The following is a 7,085-nucleotide window of genomic DNA, read 5'->3' on the forward strand; positions in this document are numbered from 1 at the left end:
CAAGACTCCAGCCACGATCAAGTAAGTTCATACTTTCCTACCCCTTCTCTTCTGATAGTTATTTCTCCAGTGACTTGTTTCTTTGATGGCTTTCGATAAACTCTTCATATTACTCTTTGGCTTCTTGCCCGTGTTTCTTTACTAGATCTACTGCGTCAATTTTTGTTCAATTGCTTTTCAATTGTTGTTCAATTGCTTTTCAATTTTTGTTCAATTGATGTTCAATTGTTGTTCAATTGACCTCCTACATCATTTGCTGTTCAATTGACCTACTGTTGTTCAATCCACTTGGGTCCTCCATCTCATCATATCATCATATATCAAAATTTCATCACTATGAGCATTATGATCAATGGGCATCAATGGCCAATCATGTATCAAAGAATTTGCCTTCACAAACACTGCTATATTGACATCAATGACAACCTAGATTAACAATCTCCCCCTTTGTCATTTATGGAAATATTCTTCTTCTCCCCCACTTTGACATCAATGGAAAAGGAGTGCACAAGGAATCCTCCTGTCAAACTACTTATGTTATTTATGAACAAAATATTTTTATGGGTATGTTACTCCCCCTGTCATGGTGCTCTTCTTTTTACTCAAGATAGAAGGATTGTTGCCTCATCATCCTCCTGTCAAACTACTTTTGTTCTTTATGAATAGAATATTTTTATGGGTGTGTTACTCCCCCTGTCGTGGTGCTCTTCTTTTTACTCAATATAGAAGGATTGTTGCCTCATTATCAACTAGCACATTATCCCCTCTTCATGTCTGAGAACCTCTTCATAATGCTTTCAGCAATGCTTAAAGATGCTCCATTTCAGTGCTTCCCAATAGGCTCCAAATAGCCATACACCAAATGTTCAAGTCCAAGTTTTTAAGCTTCTGCAATCAGAATTTTGTTGTCTTCACAGTCATAATTAAGGATTATTTATAGTCTAAATCAGGAGAAGATGCCACTGAAATTGTCATTCTCTCTATCTTTCTTCAAATCAGGATTCCTTCAAAACATCAAACCATATTTTCTTTCACATGTTCATGTAGTTTCAAGCCAGTAGAGCAATTTCGATAACAAATTGAAAGCATCATCATCTAAATCCAGGACTTTGATTCTGAGATCACAGGGCTCCCATTGAGGAAAAGGATGCCAATAATTGAGTTGTGAAATTCCCGGCCAAACTTCTTCATTTGGAGTTCCGAGCAAGCTGAAGATCGCCTGAAGAATCTCGAAATCATTCCATCCCACAAAGAGAGGCTCCCTTTTATACAATTTGGGCAAAATGCAACTGATGTTCCACATGTCAACAGAAAGACAGTAGGTATCCTGACCCAAGAGCAGTTCGGGAGATACGTACCAGCGCACCCCTACCCTCTTCGTATAAGCCTTGCCAGATAAATCGGTAACTCTTCCCAAACAAAACCTTGCAATTTTCAGTGACACAAATTCCTTGTCCTCCGTTTCTATCCATATAGCTTTAGAATTTAGGCTTATGTGCATGACGCCATGGCCGTGAATAGAAGCAATGCCTTTCACAAGCTTGTACATAATTTTCTTGATAACAAGAGGCGATATTGTGAGTGACGGCGTCCAATATCTGTTGATAAATAAAAAAACATTCGACTTCATATCATAAAATACTATATGAAGGAGAAATTGGCCGTGTAGACTCTTTTGGCGTTCCACATCTCGCAACTTGACGATGTTGCAGGCGCTATCGGATAACATCCATAAAATTGATATCTCTTTGATGGAAGTGGAGGGAATTCCTTCCATAAAATGTGTGTAAGCAACCTTGAGAGTCACCTCCTCCCCTGTTTCTGGCATTATGCCCTTATAAATCCTTCCTTCCAGATCTTCCTCTAACAACTGACACCTCATATACTTCGGAATCGTATCAAGATTCATGTTACTACTACAAAATTGAAAACTATAAGTTGATTTTCCCTTCAAACAAAGCCTCTATTACTGTCCTTGATTTACCTGTTCTCACATTATATCCCTGAGTCGAGACATTCAACTTCTGTAATACGAACAACATAGTTATTAGCCCTATTTCTCTAGCATTGGATGGCCTTCTCTGCTACTCCAATTTATGCTTAGTGATCAAGTGGAAAACATCTTCAGCAATAGTCCAAAGAATGGTTACAAGATTATGTTCTTCAACGTAGTGCTCCTGAGAAATGATCTTTATCAAAGGATGATTGTTAATATAGCTCAACAAGGATTTCATAAGGACCCTTTCATGAATAGCTTCTGCGATAATGATCAAGAATCACAAGCTCCCCCTAACTGTATGCATGGCCTCTTTTTGGCAGAATCCCATCATTAAACACTCGAAATATCAAGAATATCTTCATCAAGTCAACAACATGTGTTGTTGGTTGGAGGGTTCAGGAGATTTTTAGATTGTATTTGCTTTCTTCTCCATACTTGTGTAACTTTCTTTTCCAGCATGGTTCTAGATTGAGAAGGTGCCCAAATCAAGTTACAATTACGTGGCATATGACCAATGTTATGACACTTGAAGCATTTTATGTTGTTCATGAATAAGAATTCATGACTTCTTCTTGCGAAATTGCTTCTCAGAGATTGACAGGGATCATTATAAGCCCTACAATCTTTTGCCATGTGTCCAAAGTTTGTACAAGAATAATAATAACCAAGAAATAAACTTTGGTACCTCGGAGATGGAAATTTACTTGATGTACTTATGAAGCCTTTCTACCTTGAGATCCTTTGATGATAATTATTGCTTCTCACATCCTTAACAACATTTGCATTTCTTCTTGGAACAAGACTTCCTTCATTATCGGCTTGACTCTTATCTTTACCTTTGCTGAAACTAGGAGCATCAACATTTCTTTATGAATTCCTCATATCCTTGTTGTTTGAAGCATTATCATTCTTTCTTGAGGATTCATCTGCATACTCGAGACCTAATTTATCAAATGGACATATTTGATGGTTGAGCATGTCATCCAAGGCTTGAGAGCTCTTCAAGGTTTTGCCCATCCCTTCAACATTTTTCCTGAGGGAGACAATCTCTTCTTCCAATTTTTTGCAATCATTATTCTTCTTAGCAAGTTGTTTCTCAATATCTTCCTTAATACGTATTGCTTCATTTGCTTCTAATTTAAGGGAGATGATATCTGACTTCATTTTAAAGATTTCTTCATTTTCCTTTGCTAGATTGCTCTCCATTTCTTCCTTGATCCTTGTAGCTTTACATGTTTCGGCCTTGAGAAGGTTGACATTAGATTTTAATTTGAATATTTCTCCATCCTTTGCTTTTAGTTGACATATCATGGTGTTTCTCTCCTTTTATGCTTCATCAACATGTCCTTCTATGATTGCCAATGCTTCCATTGTCTTCTCAGCTCCTTGTGCTAACTTTCTTGCTTCTTGTAGTTGATATTTGAGAGAGGAGACCTCTACCTTGTACTGACCAATCTCTTCTTCAAGTTTGTTCAAGCTCTTGTGCCTTTGTTCAAGTTGACTTGATAAGGTATCTTCCCATTTCTTTGCTTTATCCAATTGATTTGTCTGGATATGACTTCTTCATGATTCTTTCTTTTGCCTTGATGAAATTCCTTCTTAAGCTTGGCAAGCTCTTCATTCCTTTCTTGTACTTGAAGCTTGACAAGGTTAACTTTCTTCCTTGTTTGGTCTTGGTCACCAGCTAGTGCTTTCTTATTAAGTTCCTCATTTTCCTTTTTCAAATTGATAATCTCTTCCATGGCAGCCATAAGTTTAGTGAGGAGATCTTCTACAAAGTCTTTTTAATTCTCTTCATTTTCTAGATCTTCTTTAGCCTTGATGTCATCAATCCTATCTTTAGCTTCCTTGACGGGCTCTAGATTTTCTTCTTGTTTTCCATCATTTTCTTGACTAGAGATCATTGTCAATGCTCTTTTTGAGTGAAGATCATGAATTTTGTCCCATATAACCTTCGCTCATGAACATTTTCCGAAATTGCTTTTTATAGAATCTGGTAGCCCTTTCAAGATTTCCTTCATCACTTTGCACTGTACTCCTTGGATTCTCCATTCATCATGTTATTAGTAATTACTGATTCCCATACTTCAATGCCTTGAGTCTTTAAGAAATTCCTCATTCTTGCTTCCCATATATCAAAGTTTTCATTGAACCATGGAGCCTTCACAAATCGATTGACTTCTATTTTAGTGGTAGAGGGAGACACATCTTTAGGAGGATTGGAGACTTTCTTCCTTGGCTTCGCCATTTGTGTTCTACTGATCAACCTTCAAGCTGTTAGGATTTTGAGTGAAGGAACTGACTCTGATACCAATTGTTGGAAATACTGAGAGGGGGGTGAATCAGTATTCCTTTTCAATTCTTATTTTTGTTAGTTAAATCATTTATATTTAGAACACAAAATGAACAACATGAATAAATGATTTTATTAATATAAACTTTACAATAAATCAAGTACAATGTATATATGGATCCAACCAATTGCCAAGCACCAACTTGGACTTTTTGTGAAGCTCCAACCTCCAGGGCACCAACCCTATCTTGTTAAGGCACCAACCTTGGATTTAGGAGCACCAACTCCAAGGGCTCCAACCCTCTACTATATATTTTATAGATATGTTTGGGAGTTATTATTTGCTCCCAACATCTTCTTCACTGAATTATGTCTATCTACACCTTCACTGCTACATCAATGACAACCTATATTCATATGAAGGAGTCTTCACAACTCTTCATATTACCCTAATAGAGTCTGCAAAGTTACCTCATGATGGTTTCAAATAGGCATCATGATCTCCAATAATGTTTCCAAGATTTGTTGAAGCTTTCCAACAAGATATTTGCACTAAGCTTCAATGTATGCACAAAAGCAATTCTATGTTTTCAAGCCTCTATTCTTTACTGTTGTGTTAACTATTTCAAGCGTGACTGCTTCTCACTGTTCTTGCTATTGCGAACTCTTACTTCCCAGAACCAAACTCACAAAAGCTTCAATGCTGGTGCTAGCTACTAATCAACAAAATTTCATCGTCCTTCGACTTCCTCCTATCCTACTAGACCTTCGGCTTCCTTTTGTCCTGCTGGACCTTCGGCTTCCTTCGGTCGTGCTGGACCTTTGGCTTCCTTCTGTCCTACTAGACCTATGCCTTCCTTTTGTCCTGCTGGACCTATGGCTTACTTTTGTCCTTTTGCTTTCCTCTCTCTCACTCGATCTTTGGCTTCTTTTATACTTTCATTGTCTGCCAGACCTTTGGCTTCTTGACCTTTCGACTTCTTCTTTCGTTCGCTTGACCTTTTGGCTTCCTCTATTCCTTCAAGTTCACGTTGTGAATTGTTACCTCTTCTCTGTGATATATCCCCAAGATACATTACCCATATGGAAGTCCCACATGCCACGTCATCACATTTAATCGCAATCGCAACTTCCGGAGGTCTTCTCATAACATAGTCGATCCCCTACGGTCGACGGAGTGGATGCGATATGATCTTCAACAGTTGTTAATAAACCCGTCGCAATCAGCAGTTTGACATCCCTTATAAACTAATGGTGCAGTGGGTCCATAGTGTTATCGCAATCAGAGGATTTGGATATACATCCCTTTATGACATGCGATATGATTGTTCCGATAGGCGCATATGATATTACATTAGAATTGTTTTCATAAACAGATCGGATCTGCAGTTCAAATCAAAATCGACGGTTTGCAGGACTTCGACTAGCACATGGATTAAAAACAGCCTTAACCCCCGTAGTTGACCATTATCTAAGGGTTGACTATGAGATTGATGGCTAGGATTGAGTCTGGGAGTTCAGCCACGATCAAGGAAGTTCGTACTTTCCTACCCCCGCTCTTCTGATAGCTGTTGCTCCTGTGACTTGTTTCTTTAATGGCTTTCGATAAACTCTTCATCTTACTCGTTGGCTTCTTTCTCCTGTTGCTTTACTAGATCTACTGCATCATTTGTTGTTCAATTGACCTCCTGCGTCATTTGTTGTTCAATTTCTATTCAATTGACCTCCTGCAGTTCAATCCACTTGGGTCCTCCATCTCATCATATCATCATATATCAAACTTTCATCACTATGAACATTATGATCAATGGGCATCAATGGGAAATCACGTATCAAAGAATTTTAAGGATCACAAACACTACTATATTGACATCAATGACAACCTAGATTAACAATGGTAAGGAGTTATTTTATTAAAATATTCTATATTTAGTTAAAAATAGTTGTTAAGGAATAATTAAATATAAAATATTGTATTTCAATATTATCGATTTATGTAAAGTAATTATTTAGTAACAATTTATATAATCTTATTTGTTAGGGGTTGACTTATTCATATTAAATAAAATGTATTTGGTAGAAAACTAGCTGTTAGGAATTTAAAATATTTTATTCCAATATAATTTAATAATTATTTATTAATAATATCAATTTCTATATTAAGATTATTTATTAATAATATCAATTTTATATTATTTGTTAGAGGGTAGCTTATATCCCTTAAATAGAAGGATAACCATGATAAATTAAATAAAACTAGAGTCAAAGGTTAACTAGAAAAATATTACTAGTTATTTTATATTGTTATGCAAACATATTTTAGTCATATTAACCAATTTAATAAAATTGAAATAAATAAATGATAATAATAATAATAATGATAATAGAGGATAAAGGCTGAAACCAGAAGAAAATAAACCATAAATAACTAAAAAGGAGAAAGGAGAAGAAAGGGATGATGAGTCATGAAGAGAGCTGGAATCCAACTCTTACTCAATTTCCAACCATCATCCCTATTAAGATTTCTAACATGCCTTTCGATCTCAATCACTTCCCTAAGCTTCCTGTGGTGGAAGTGATCTACCCTAGCGATAAATTTGGATTCTTCAATGCAAACATGGTGCTTCGATTTCTCTGCATGTTCAGCTAGGGCTGATGAGTGGGAGTGATTGTGTCTAATGTCTGTTGCATGCTCATTGATTCTCTGTTTAATAGACCTACCTGTTTCTCCAATGTAGGGGATACTAGAGGAGCAAGGAACAAGGTAGACCCCTTTCGAGTCCTTAAGGTCAA

General features: G+C 36.7%; 1 pseudogene; it reads right to left on the bottom strand.

Moving 5' to 3' along the window:
• Positions 1–1,039: 1,039 nt before the first annotated feature.
• Positions 1,040–1,909, bottom strand: LOC149157789 (cell division control protein 2 homolog D pseudogene; annotated as a pseudogene).
• Between the last annotated feature and the right edge of the window lie 5,176 nt (positions 1,910–7,085).

This window comes from Pinus tabuliformis, chromosome 5_2, assembly GCF_031772625.1.
Source record: "Pinus tabuliformis cultivar Carrire ecotype Pingquan chromosome 5_2, CPIR1, whole genome shotgun sequence".
Taxonomy (NCBI): domain Eukaryota; kingdom Viridiplantae; phylum Streptophyta; class Pinopsida; order Pinales; family Pinaceae; genus Pinus; species Pinus tabuliformis.